This window comes from Castor canadensis, chromosome 3 (assembly GCF_047511655.1).
Source record: "Castor canadensis chromosome 3, mCasCan1.hap1v2, whole genome shotgun sequence".
Classification (NCBI taxonomy): Eukaryota; Metazoa; Chordata; class Mammalia; order Rodentia; family Castoridae; genus Castor; species Castor canadensis.
Genome location: NC_133388.1, coordinates 41264642 through 41279164, shown reverse-complemented (window position 1 = coordinate 41279164; position 14523 = coordinate 41264642). Strand labels below are relative to the sequence as shown.

The 14523-nt window shown below is 46.0% G+C and overlaps 2 pseudogenes; both read right to left on the bottom strand.

Annotated features, from left to right (window-relative positions):
- Nucleotides 1-251: 251 nt before the first annotated feature.
- Nucleotides 252-2944, bottom strand: LOC109691140 (mannose-1-phosphate guanylyltransferase catalytic subunit beta pseudogene; annotated as a pseudogene).
- Nucleotides 2945-3052: 108 nt separating this feature from the next.
- LOC141421282 (ADP-ribosylation factor 4 pseudogene) lies at nt 3053-4688 on the bottom strand (annotated as a pseudogene).
- Nucleotides 4689-14523: the final 9835 nt, after the last annotated feature.

Genomic DNA, 14523 nt, shown 5'->3' with positions numbered 1-14523 from the left:
CTTCTGCAAAGCCAGCACGGTGTCTATAGAGGACTGGGACGAGGTATCCAGTACAAGTACCTTAGCTGCCTAATGCACAAAGCTTGCACCACCCTGGAACCTCCACCCTTGAACCCAGACCTGGGCTGAGCCTTATTTATGAGCTCCCTTGGCCCTGTCCCCCCAGCACCACCCCATTGCATCCAACCTCCTTCTTGCCTGTGTAGAGCCTCATTGATAGGAGCATAGCCATGGCCCTCATTAGGCCTGAGGTTGACTTTTAATCTGGACCACGGTGAACATGAAATTATTATTCCATATAGCCCTGACCCCTGGCCCTTCTTGAAGGAATGGGGTTTGTTGGGTATGCCCAGCAGGGATCCTACCAATTTATATCCACAAGGAGGCAGGTGTCCAACAGCTTCAGCCTCATCCAATCCTTCCCAGACAAATGGCACCAAGTCCAGGGCCTTCCGATGTGTCAAGCCAGTGGCCCTCCCTGCTGTTGAGAAATGGGGGCTTAGCCAGCCCCACAATTCCCTCACATAATGATGTGATGCAAGACTCGGGCACAGAGTCTCCAATAGACTTGTGGGGAAGTACACTGGTCCCATTGAGGTGGAGCTCATCCTTAACTATGACAATCCTCATGCAGCACTTTTAGATTCTTCATTTGCACCCACTGGCTCACACGACCATGCCAGCCCATGCTGCAGGATTCCAGCCAGGAGTGGGAGTGGATGTGGGCATCCTTCAGCACTGTGCACCACCGAATGCACACACCATCCCCTACCACCACACCAGGACCCATGCTTACACTGGGGCCAATACTGCAGTTCTGGCCAATATGGGCCCTTGGGTCCACGAACATGTTGCCCACGATGCCAGGGCCTGAGCATAGTCTCTCTGGTTGCTTCTGCCTCAGTGACGGCAGAAAGAGGCATGTGCCAGTGAGGAAATCCTTGGGCTGTCCAATGTCCATCCAGAAGCCCTGCAGCTCCGTGGCTACAGCTGCCCCTCCTTGGCCATAACTGGAAAAACCTCCTTCTCAATGGGAGTAGGCTGCAGCTCAACATGCAGCACAGCAGGGCTCAGGATGTACGTGCCTGTTTTGCTCTTATTGGACACAAACTCCTGCAGCTTCTCCACAAACTGGTTAATGCGGCCCGTGCCAGCCTCACATAACACCATTCCATACTTGGAAGGCTCCTCCACCTTGGTCACCAGAATGGAGCCTTCCTGGCCCTGGTGCTGATGGAACTGCACCATGGCTTGGGAGGGAAAATCACAGATGACATCACTGTTGAGGACAAACAAAGGGTCTGCAGTCTCAGAGAGCAGGTCTTGGGCCAGTGCCAAGGGCCCAGCTGTCCCCAAAGGCTCCTTTTCATGGGAGGTTGAGATTCGGATTCCAGCCTCTGCTCCTGAGCCTTCATTTCCTTCTCCAGCACCTGTGATAGGTAGTCACAGCCAGGATCGTGTGGTCCATGCCTGCTGCTGCAAGCGCTTCCATTTAATGCAGCAAGATTGACTTATTGCAGAAGTCCACCAGTGACTTTGGGGTGCTCAGTGTAAGCTCCCACAGCCATGTCCCGTGACCACCCCCCCAAGATCAGTGCTTTCATTGTGCTGACTTTGGTTCCAGATCGTCCTCCTAGTCTTCCTGGATGCCAGACCCCATATCCTGGACTGCCAGCACCCAGGATGTGATGCACGTTGGAGTATGGCTGGCCTTGAACCTTTCCATATTTAATAGTCATCAATCAGTGAGGAAGCAGATGCCTGCCACCCACCTGTGAAGATGACAAGAACCCATGGGCAGCTCACAGGGTGGAGGCTGCCCTCTGCCTCCAAGGAGCTCGGCCCCTCCACTGTGTCCTCAGAACATACCTCGGCAGGGACCTGTGAGGCTGGCAATGAACAGGTCTGTAATCAGTCTTGGAGGAGACACACAGCAAGAAACTAAATCTGTTGCACATCCAGGGACATCTCTGTGAGCAACTTGAGCTCACTATGGACTCAAGACTCAGGGAAGGAGAAAGAGAAAAGGAGCTGATGAATTGAATCTTTAAAAATTAAGGATGAAGCTGGGTGCTGGTGGCTTATGCCTGTAATCCTAGCTATTCAGGAGGCAGAGATAAGTAGAATTGAAGTTCGAGGCCAACCCAGGCAAAAAATGTGAGACCCTATCTCAAAAATACCCAACACAAAAAAGGCCTGGTGGAGTGGATCAAGTGGTAAAGCACCTGCCTAGCAAACATGAGGCCTTGAGTTCAAACCCCAGTACTGCCAAAAAAAGAAAAAAATTAAGGCTGAGAGCTGGTGTAATCCCAGCATTTGGGAGGAGGATGCAGAGTTCAAGGCCAGCCTGGGCTACATAGTGAGAACCTTCCTCAAAAAAAAAAAAAGCAAGGAAAAGTTCTGTTTGGGGGTGGGGGTGGTGTTGAGACAGGGTCTCTCTATGTAGCTCAATCAGGTCTGGAGCTCTTGATCCTGCTGCCTCAGCCTCCCGAGTGCTAGAATATCAAGCCTGAGCCTCCATACTCAGCTTTAATGATGAGTATTTATGTGGAAGGAGAGGAAAGACTCCATGCTGCGTGGAGTAACTATATTGTAAGGATGAAGCCGGAACCAGTGGTTCACACCTATAATCTGAGCTACTTGGGAGGCTGAAATCTGAAGGAAGCATGGTGGTTTGCAGCCAGCCAAGGCAAAAAGTGAGATCTCATTTTCAAAATAACTAGAGCAAAAAGGGCTAAAAGCATGGCTTAAGCAGTAGAATGCCTGCCTAGTGAACACAAAGCCCTGAGTTCAAACCCCAGTTTTCCCCCAATCAAAAAAAAGTAAGAGTGAGCCAAGCATTTCACTGACTGATGCTGTATTCCCTCCTCTACTGAAATTCTTCCAGATTCTCTCTGTCAAGTGGTTGACCCAAGCCAGAGCATCCTGTTAGACTACAGTTCTTCAGGAGCACATCTGGGTTTATATATATATATGCATATATATATATATATAATCATTTTATTAGGAATAATTCCAAATGGGTTATGAAGAAAACTTGTTCATTACTTTTGATGAGCTTTTCAAAAACTCTTAATGAAGATATATTCACCAATAAACAATAAAACATTAACAGAATTATCATACACTGGACAAAGAGTCAGGCTGATACTAAAAGCAGCATGCAACATAAAAAAGATAACAATATAAAGGAAGACAATCTGCTGAGGGTTAAAAACCATGTCAGTACGAACTCTTTGTAAACAGCACAGAATTAACTACCAAATCCAAACCACATCAAGGTAAGCTTGGCCAATGGAAGCCAGGAGTCAACGGTGGGGAAAAAAAGTTTCTCGGTGCAAGAACACTGTATAGTGTTTTGGAGCGTTTCCCTGGCTGGTTCAAGCAGTATTAGAAAAAATTTTGGCAAGGGATATAAGTAAATACAAATGGAATGCTACACTTATAAATCAGCAGACTGTCCCAGGAATGATACTAGTGTTGGTAAAGTAGCAAGGGGGTAACTTTGAAACATTATTTGTTGTGGGCTCAAAAACATTCAAAACTGATTCATTTAAAAGTGTCACAATAAGCTTAAGGGAAGTATAATTAAGAGGATACTTTTCCCCCCCCAGGAGAATTTCTTTAACACCAAGCATATTACTAAATAGCAACATGATACTTGGTAAAAGTAATTGGCAACAAAACAAGTTTTAAACGCTGTAATATTCTGCCCAAACCAGTCCCAAATGCTGTTTAATAACCAAGATGCAAATTAATTTTGTTGTAACAAGCCTAGACGAATTCTATGAAACATGTCCTTGGTTAGATAGCCAGTTTCATTTAGCATTTTGAAAGCTCACTTGACAGCCAGCTGAGTCCCTCATTCAGGCCTGTTCCTGGTGTAGCACAAGTGGCTTGGACATCCCACGTTCTGTTACGAAGACTGAAGACCTGGTTTATCTGTCATCTCACTGATGGCCGTAGCATTTGGCAAATCCTGTTTGTTTGCAAAAAGCACCAGCACTGCATTCTACAGCTCATTTTCCAGAAGCATTTTCTTCAGCACATCTGCTCCTTTCTGAATTCATTCACAGTCATTGTTGTCTACTACAAAAATAAGACCCTGGGTTATTCTGGAAGTAATGCCTCCGAAGAGGCCTAATTTTATCTTCACCACCAACATCCTATACTGTGAAACAAATGTTCCTAGATTCTACTGTTTCCACATTAACACCACTGGTAGGAATGGTGGTGACTATCTCCCTTATCTTCAGTTTGTACAGCAGCATCCAATCCAACCACCAAAATGCGCATCTGTTTCTTGCTGAAGAGATGGGAGAAGAGAGAGGAGATGGTGAGGCCCATAGTGGTAGTGGCACTTGCGATGGGCACAAGAAGGGGTCTGAAGTGTCCTTGGGCTTTCTTTCACACTCACGACAAACTGAGCGGAAGAAAAGAAAAAAAGCAAAAGAAGAAAGGCAGCTGGGACTGCTCCCCTGCTGGCGTGTTTTCCAGGGTAAGGAAGCCTGTAAATACCAGCTGCCCGGCTCCCCAAGTAACCCGAGGCATGTGTGGGCAGTCACTGAAGTAGAATGGCTCACTGGAGAAGCCGGAGTGTGCGTGCGTGGGAGAGATAGAGGGAGATAGTACAGGGTGGGAGAGACCCCAGAAAGAGCTGCTGAAGTACACTCAAGATCAGTGCTGAGACTCTGTTGGTGGAATGAGGAGGTCAGATGAACAGATTGCTGTTTATTTGAAAGGGCTGGGCAGAAAGTCAACTGAAAGAAAGTGGTTGAGGGCTGATGTGACTCACTATGTTAGGCAATTTCTATTACTGTAACAAATGACCTGAGATAATCAACATAAAGAGGAGAGAAGTTTATTTTGGCTCACAGTTTTGGAGGTTTCAGTTGATGCTTGATTGGCGCAGTTGCTTTTGAGCATGTGATGAGAGCATCATGGTAGGAGCTTGTGGTGGAGACCCTCACCTCATGGCCAAGAGTGAAAAAGAGCACAAGAGACCAGTGTCCCACAGGGTGTCTTCAAGGACACTGTCAGTGATCTAAAATCCCCCACCTCTTAAAGGATTTCCAACACCTTTCCATAGTGCCAAAGTGAAAACCAAGTGGGAGACATTTTAGATCCAAAGTAGAGCAGCTATCTTCTGGTTCTGTGTGCAACCTTCATGATCCAATAGCAAGATTTTCTTTGAGTTAGCACAATATGCCTTCCCATCCTTCATGTGCATGGGGGGAACATAAGGAGGACACAGGGTGTGAGCACTGCACATTGGATCCCAGGTCAGTCTCAGAGCAAATGCATCTGCTTGCATTTGACCTTGAGTGTCCCAGTCACTTCCAGCTCTGAGCCAGCTCTTGCCTCAACTTTCCAGCTTCCCCTCCCTGTAAACTTGGCCACACTTTCCGTCTTGATTCCCAAGCTAACAGCAATAGGCAAGACATCAGTGTCATGGAGCCTGTCCAGGCTCATTCCCTGGGTGGAGAAGGCAGGAGGAGGAGGAGGCAGCAGCCCCTGCACTCATGTGCCCTGGTGGAGAAGGGAGGAGGAGAAAGAGGCAGCAGCTCCTGCACACATGTGTGAAGGGCAACCCAGATGGGAATGCCAGGAGCCCTTCCTGACCGTGTGGTGGCTTTTGCCAGATGCTAGGGCTGCTCTGACAGTGTGTACCAGAGAAGAGGCCTGGGCCCTCAGCTGGCCTGGGAGCTGGGAGCACTGTATTTTGGCCCCCGTGTGGGAGTAGTTGGGTACTCACTCAGTTGGCTTGTTCCTCTGAGAGACCCATCTGCCCTATCTCCCCAGCAAGAGGCACCACCATGGCGCTGCCAGTGCTGCCTGTGACACCTTCTTCGATGCAAAGAAATGGACGCTCCAAGAAGAAGGGGATTTTGCCACTCTGTTTACTCTGTAACCTTGGGGCTTGTCACGTAGTAGTACTAAATAAATATTTGTCTATTTAATTAGGTGTTTACAAATTACCTGATCAAAGACTAGCAGCATTTTTTTTCTTTTTTTTTTTCAGCACTGGGACTTGACTCAGGACCTGCATCTTGAACTGCTCCACTGGCCCTTTTTTGTGAAGGTTTTTTCCAAGATAGGGTCTTGAGAACTATTTGCCCAGGGTTGGCTTTGAACCTAGGTCCTCCTGGTCTCTGCCTCCTGAGTAGCTAGGATTACAGGTGTGAGCCATCAGTGCCTGGTACTAGCAACCCTTTTAAAGGGTTACAATCTGGAAAGAGCTATGGCAAAAATATTGCAGAGCCTGAATTCAAGATCACTCCACTCATTTAACATTTATTGAGCACTTACTGTTTACCAGGCACAATGATAGATGCTTGGGATACAGAAATGATTCAAATATGATCCCAGACTTCAAAAAGTCACAAGAGGCATTACACAAGTGAAAGACCAAATAATGGTACAGGAGTTGGGGGAATTAGGGAGAACTGGGTACAATAATGGGTCCTGACCTCCAGTAGATGGAATTTTAAATATTTCTGTAACACTTAATCTAAGTATATATTTAATCTTGTCATGTCAGTAACTGGAGGCTAATGATTATTTCTGCTTTTTACAAAGGTTGTTGTGGATTAACTGAGCTAATGCAGGGCATAGCCTGCAGCAAAGCCAGTAAGCACGATGCTCCCAAAGAGAAGCAGCGTGTTGCATGTGAGGAGGCGGTGGCGGCAGGACTCCACAGAGGAAGCACTCAAGCTGAGTCTTCCAGGATGAGTGAAGGTTGATAAGCGGACAGAGGGGAGGACAATGAAGACTAGGGCGATACACAGTCTTTCTAGGCCCAGCAGATGAAGTGACTCAGGGGGCCACGGGGTAAGTGCTCAACACAGTAGCCACCATGATTGCACATGTGTGCGTACACACACACACACACACACACACACACACACACACACACACGTCACGGGAAGGTCCTGCTTTTCTTCATGGCATCACTGCAGTGTCGTGTACACACTTAGGGCCTCTGAACTGACTCTTAGGATGTACCTCAGCTGCATCCCCAAAAACACAGAAGATACCCCTGGTTAATGATTGATGTTGACCCTTTGTGAGTTGTCAGTCTGCACAAAGTAGGAACCAGAGTCCATCTAAAACTGCCCTGCTGCCGGGCTCTGTTCTGAGCACTTTATCTGTATGCACCTGTTTAACCCTCACAACAGGACAATAAGGTAGGTACCATTATTTGTCCCATTTTATAACTGGGAAATCAAGAGAGGTTAGGCCTGGGGACACACAGCTATTGGATAGTGGAACCTGGTCCAGACTTGGGGCTGCTGGCCACTATGCTACATTATAGAACCATAATATGGGGTCAAAAATCACAATTTTTACTGTTTCTCTACGTATAAAAGCCAGCTTTGTGAGAGGTATTGGAGACCTACAGACAGCTAGACCATTTCAATTCTCAGCTCCCAGCGACTGTCTAGACCCTCTTCTCAGGAAAACAAAGAGTTACAAATGCAAATCTTGGCGTTCTGGGCTCCTGACGCATATCCATAGTCCCATGACAGGCCTGTGAACTTGAGGTTAATGGGTCCAAGGTTTCCTGCTGGGGAAGGCTGGGGCAGGGAGAGACGAGTTTGCTGGAGAGGATCAAGCAGGAGGCAGCCCTGCTGTGAGGTTGGACCAGGCCCAGTTGAGCAGGGCAGAGACAAGGTGCTACTTGGCCTCCCGGCTCAATGCTGCAGAGATGAAAACACTCACCTCCAACTCTGAATCATCTGTTGCTATTTCCTTGTGTGTTTTTGTAAGAAAAGAAGGCTTTATTTGGAATGATTTGCTAGCATCTTATAAATCAAGAGACACACAACGGACTTAAAGGAGCTACAGAAATTTACAGACACAAGGGGGCTATAAATTATAAACCCGTTCCAATGTTCCCAAAGCAGGGCATGTAAACTCAGCTTCAGAGAAGAGAACAGAGTGAAGTCAACTAATTGTTCAAGGGGGAGAGAGATTCACAATCTAGCACATGGAGTGCAGTTATCCTCTTTTAAAAAATTGAATCAAGGTCATCCTTGAACAGGATGCAAAAGGAAAAAGCTGGGAAAGTCCAGCAATGAAATGCCACAGCCATACCGCTACCCACGTCGAGTTCCAAAAGGCTCGCTCTTTATCTCTAAATAATTTGCTTCCCTTCTGTTGCTCTCCTCTGAGAGACGAGGATTTAGATATGTCATTGTCCCTGTATGCACACCCAGTTTTTTAAGTTGTCATTTTTCAGCTGGGCTCCCATGGCTCATGCCTATAATCCTAGCTACTTGGGAGGCTAAAATCAGGAGTCTTACGGCTTGAGGCCAGCTGGGGCACAGAGCTCATGAGACCTCCATCTCCAAAATAACCAGAGCAAAATGGACTGGAGGTGTGGCTCAAGGAGCAGAGCACCTGCTTTGAATGAATGAAGCCCTGAGTTCAAACCCCAGTGCCTCCAAAAAAATTAAAAATTACCATTTTTCTGTTTATTGCAACTGTTAGCATTGTAACTTTAAAATATACTTAGAAACCTCTATCTCTTGCTCATTCACCTTTTAACAATCTCTTGTTTCCCTCCTGTGCAGGTGAGAATGTGGAGTCATCCAAACCCAGGTCATCCTCAAACCCCAGAGCCTGCTGGGGTTCTTGAAACACTTTTTGCTGGACACCTGTCATCTGCTATTTTTACACTTGTAACTAGGCAAAAAGAGCGGTTACCCTTCAGGCATGGTGGCACATACCTATAATCCCAGAATTAGGGCAATGGAGATGATCATGAGTTCCAGGCCACCCATCCTGGGCTCCATAGTAAGACTCTTTAAAAAAAAAAATATGGAGCTGTTGCGCCAACGACTGACTCTCCTGGCAGTTAAAATGTCCCATAAACTGGTGGAGGAAGGGCATTTATGGAGTGGATTTTGCAGAGTCCTGGAGACCTGGGCCCATTTGAATTCCCTCATTCCCTTGGAAGCAGGGTTAAAGAGTTACTCTGGGATTTGACAGCAATAGGGATTGTTAGGTAGACTCCTCACAGGCTCCCTGTTCAACACTGTTGCTTATTCAACAGCAGCAAAAGACAATGAAGGTATTGAGTGAATGGCTGTTTGTTTAGGGGCCCGCCCCAACTGTGGGAAGACATGAAAGGTCTCCTTCTTCTGTAGAAATGGGAAGGACTAGATTTGTTCTCATCCCCACTTTGATGATTTAAAGCCAGATCAGACCTGGGCACAGCCGAAATGGTTGTTTCTGAAGGTTTTACACAGATTTACTATTTTTATCAGAGCCTAGAGCCCACGTCCATGTATGCAAGGAGACATGTAACACTGGCTGTCTTAGGGTGGAGGCTAGTATGTAGCTTTTTTTTTTTGGCCGTACTGGGGTTTGAACTCAGGGCCTCACACCTCCAAGTCCATTTTGCTCAGTTATTGTGGACATGGAGTCTCACAAACTACTTACCCATGCTGGCCTGGAACCACAATCCTCCAGATCTCAGCCTCTCTAGTAGCTAGAATTACAGGTCTGAGCCACCAGCACCCGGCTTATTAGTCAGTTTTCGTGAGTTTTACAAACAGGCCCCAAAAGGCCTCTGCTCCTGTGGCTAATCTAACAATCTGTGCTAAAACTAAGGTAAGGCGTGAGGAGGCAGTTAGCTAACACTAGCACAAGAGAGTGGCCTGGAAACTGTAGAATATCCAGGATGGTGGGCTCTGGTCACACTGAGCAAGCTGACCATGGCAGGCCTATACCTCTGAGAAATGTAGGTATTGTTGGGCTGAAATTTCATTCAAAAGTGCAAGAAAGGGTAGCTTCTTGGTTTGTCTGTGACTATTTTCTTGCTATGGTTTGGGTGTATCCCCCAAATTTGTGTGTTAGAAGTCCAATCTCCAGGGCTGGCTCATATCTGTAATCGCAGCTATTCAGGAGGTGTAGATTGGGAGGATTGTGGTTCAAGACCAGCCTGGGGAAAAAGTTAGCAAGACCCTATCTCAACCAAAACAAGCCAGGCATGATGGCAAATGCCTGTGGTCCCAGCTATGTGGGAGGCATAGGTAGGAGGATAATGTGCCAGGGAAAAGTGTAAGACTCTACCCAAAAACTAACTGAAGTGGAAAGGGCTGGGGTGTGACTCAAGTGTTGAGGCCCTGATTTCAAACCCCAGCACAGCTGAAGAAGAAGAAGAGGGAGGAGGAGGACGAGGAAGGAGGAGAAGGAGGAAAAAGAAGAAAAAGAAGCCCAAATTCCAAAGTTGTGTTGGGAGGCTGGACTTATGAGAGGTGGTTATGTGGTAAGGCCTGCACGCTCAGGAGTGGATTAACAATATTCTCCAGGAGTGAATTAGCTCACATGGGAGTGGGCTCATTTTCTGCACAGCAGGTTGTTATCAAAATAAGTTTTCCCTCTTCACGGTCCTCTTGCCTTGCCAGAGGCTGCGGATCCTGGCGCCATGCTCTTGGACTTCTAAGCCTCCAGAACTGTGAGTCAAATAAACTTCTTTTCTTTATAAATTACCAAGTCTGTAGTATTCTGTTATAGCAACAGAAAATGGACTAGCACCCTTATCTTTCACTGAGCCCCCTGTTGCCTCTCGTGAGGCAGAGGACTCCCACTTGTCTATGAAAGGTAACACAGGAGAATGTGTTTTCTCTTGGTTTAGAGCAGTCTCTTCCAGTTTACCCCAGCCCCTTTAAATAAAGATCTATCTACCTTGCTTCCTCCTCCTCCTCCCCACCCCTTTCTCCTCCTCCCCTTTCTCCTTGTCCTTTCCTTCCTTCCTTCCTTCCTTCCTTCCTTCCTTCCTTCCTTCCTTCCTTCCTTCCTTCCTTCCTTCCATCCTTCCTTCCTTCCTTCCTTCTTCCTCCTCCTTCTCCTTCTTTCCTTCTCTCTCCTTCATCCCTTGCTTCTTTAGCAAAGATGATATGTTTGCAGGCACTAATGTAACAAGGCAGAACAAACCAGGTGACATCAACAACAGAAATGTCTCATCTCACAGTTCTCAAAATCTGAGTTCAAGGTGTTGGCAGGGTCGGTTCCTTCTGAGGGCTGGAGGGGCAGGATCTGCTCCAGGCCTTTCTTAGCTTGTGCAGGCCATCTTCCTCCTGTGTCTCTTCACATGGCCTCTCCCCAGGTGCGTCTGTCTCAAACTTCCTCTTTCTGTAAGGACACCTATTTCCAAATAAGGTCACCTTCTAAGGTCCTGGGATAAGGGAACACAGTTCAACCCATATGAAGGCTATCTGGCTGTAGAAGCACCTTGAGAGAAAGGCTGTGCATGTGTCCTCATGGGTGATGGGTTTGTGGCCCATGCTCTGTGTCCTTCTTGATCTGTGATCTGATCCGGAAGCATCTGCCACCTGCCCACTCAGATGAAGGTGGACTTTCCTCGTTCTGTTGGCCCCTATGTCTGAGATCCCTCTGGTCATTTGGTTTTTACATTTTGGGCATCTCACTCTCCCTCAGCCTTTTGACTCCATGGGTACTGAGTATTCAGCCCCTTGGTGGCTTGGGACGCTCAGCCACCTCTGCACTTCATCATGGGGAAGAGGGCTCTGGGAGGCCATGTTGGATGTGGATCTTTCCCAAGGTCCTAAGGAAAGAAGAAACATCCCTCCTGCTCTGGGGGTCTCCTGAGTCTGCCCAAGTGGGGAACAGGACATGCCCCGCCCCCTCCATGCCACTCTTCTGCCTCTCCCCATTTTTCTCACAGGAGATGTGGTCTACTTGTTCCCTTGGTGGGTAAGCTTACTTAAGTTATCTCTACTTATAGCTTGTAGTAAAAGTCTAATCCATTCTTTCTTTTTTTTTCTTTTCTTTTTGAGATGAGGATCTCACTGTGTTGCCTAGCCTCCCTAGGAGCTGGGACTACAGGCGTACACTAGCACCCTCAGCTTAAGCTACACTTGTTTTTTTTGATGCTTCTTTTTTTATTATTGTTGTACTAGGGGTACATTGTGACATTTGCAAAAGTTTTTACAATATGTCATAGTTGAATTCACCCCCTCCATCATTCTCCTTTATTAAGCTATACTTTTGAAAGCTAAAGGGCACTTTGGGAATTTAACAGGAAAATTCTCTCCTAAAACAGTCTTGCTGGGGGAGAAATGACACGAGCCTGGTATGCACATATGAATAATAAAACAATAAAAAAAAACAGTCTTGCTTTCAAGATCAGTGCCTTCAACTTTTTGATCATGCACCCCTAAAATTGAGCATATACATATCTATTTCATATATGTATATGTATCTATAGTATAGTGTGAAAACTACATATATCACAAGCTTTATAAAAAAAATTGAGGGCTCAAGCAGTAAGTAGAGCGTTTGCCTAAAAGTGCAAAGCCCTGAGTTCAAATCCTAGTACCACACACACACAAAAGTAAGCATGTATATATACAGTCATCCCTCAGTATTCCCAGGGAATGGGTTCCAGGACCATCTGCAGATGCTTAAGTCCCTTACATAAAATGGCATAGTAACAGGGCATGGTGACCCTGTAATCCTAGCACTCAGGAGAGGGAGGAAAAAGGATCAACACATAACCTGTACATACAGCCCATGTACTATGAGTCATCTCTGGACTGTCCAGAACACCTAGCCCAGCAGTGCTATGGACACAATTGTACTGTTTAGGGAGTCATGAGGAGAAAAATGTCTGTACATGTTCTATACAAATGCACTTCTTTCTTTGAATATTTTTTAGAATTCATGGATATGGAAGTCCAACTGTAACTAATACACAGATGGCCACATATATACATGGATATATGTATGATATATATATTCATATACACATGTGTGGTATAGTCTTAAAACTGGGTACATTTAATATTGTACTAATAGTGCATGCTTTATAAAATATACATCCACAAATGGACATTTTGAAGGATAATCTAAAAAATGAAAACAGAAGTTCAGTTATTTTCTTTCTGCATCCCATTGTGTTGATTTGGGTACACCCCACTTTGAAGACTACTTTTCACTATTATTGTCTTGTAAAGGATTTTTTTAAAGGCATTTGTCTGCTCACCATCTCTAGCCATAAAGGAAATGCAAATCAAAACCACACTAAGATTCTACCTCACCTCTGTTAGAACAGTCATCATTAAAAACTCCACTAACAACAGGTATTGGTGAGGATGTGGGGAAAAAGGAACCCTGGTACACTCCTGGTAGGAATGCAAGCTAGTGCAATCACTCTGGGAAAAAATTTGGAGGCTTTTTAAAAATCTAAACATAGATCTGCCATATGATCCAGCAATCCCACTCCTGGGGATATACCCAAAGAAATGTGACACAGGTTACTCCAGAGGCACCTGCACACCCATGTTTATTGCAGCGCTATTCACAATAGCCAAGATATGGAAACAACCAAGATGCACCACCACTGATGAATGGATCATGAAAATGTGATGTTTATACACAATGGAATTTTACTCAGCCATGAAGAAGAATGAAATCTTATCATTCACAAGTAAATGGATGGAACTGGAGAACATCATCCTGAGTGAGGTTAGCCAGGCTCAGAAGACCAAAAATCGTATGTTCTCCCTCATATGCAGACTTTAGATCGAGCTAGGGCAAATGCAGCAATGTTGTTGGACTTGGGTCGCATGACACGGGGACAGCACACTTGGGAGGTATGGGGATAGGTAGGAAACCCAAAACATGATAGCGTTTGACGTTCACACTGCAGAGGAGCTAATACAGAAACCTTAAAGTGACAGAGGTCAATATGAGAAGGGGATCAGGAACTAGAGAAAAAGTCAGTTAGAGATGAATCAACTTGGGTTGTAACACATTTATACATGGAAGCAATGCTAGGAATCTCTCTGTATAGCTATCCTTATCTCAACTAGCAAAAACACTTTTGTCTTTCTTATTATTGTTTATACTCTCTCTTCAACAAAATGAGAGATAAGGGCAGAATAGATTCTGCCTGGAAGCGAGGGGAGATGGGAGGGAGAGGGAGAGAGGGTAGGGGAGAGAAATGGCCCAAACAATGTATGCACATGTGAATAAACGAATAAAAAACATACGCATCTGTCAGGCAAAGCTGAGCAATGACCTGGTGGTTCTCAGTGGTCTCGCTCTTATCCCGAAGCGTGGAAACCTACTGACCGAATGGGTGGAGTGCCAGAGCATCATGACGCAAGTGAGAGAAATGCACAGGAGTTGAATGTATTCAAAGTGTAATGCCCGGTCCATGGAAACCAAAGGTGATACCCAGTCCTCACTGCTAAATCCTGAGAGCAGAACAGCTGCCTCTACGGTGCACAACACATCCTGTCATCAGTTGAGGACTGATGTATTAATACTGGTCATCGCCTACCTTCCTTGGAACTACAGGACAGCTAGGATGCTCTTCCTGTCAGCAGGAGAAACGTATGGACAACCTGTAGGAGGAGCTGCCAGGAGATTCAGGCAGAGCAAGGAGAGAGCTGAGGTCTGTGTGCTGAGGATACTGAAGGACATGCGATCTGAATCAGGGCTTAGCTGTGATGACCCTGCTCCTCCAGCCTGAGCAAATCCCCGTCC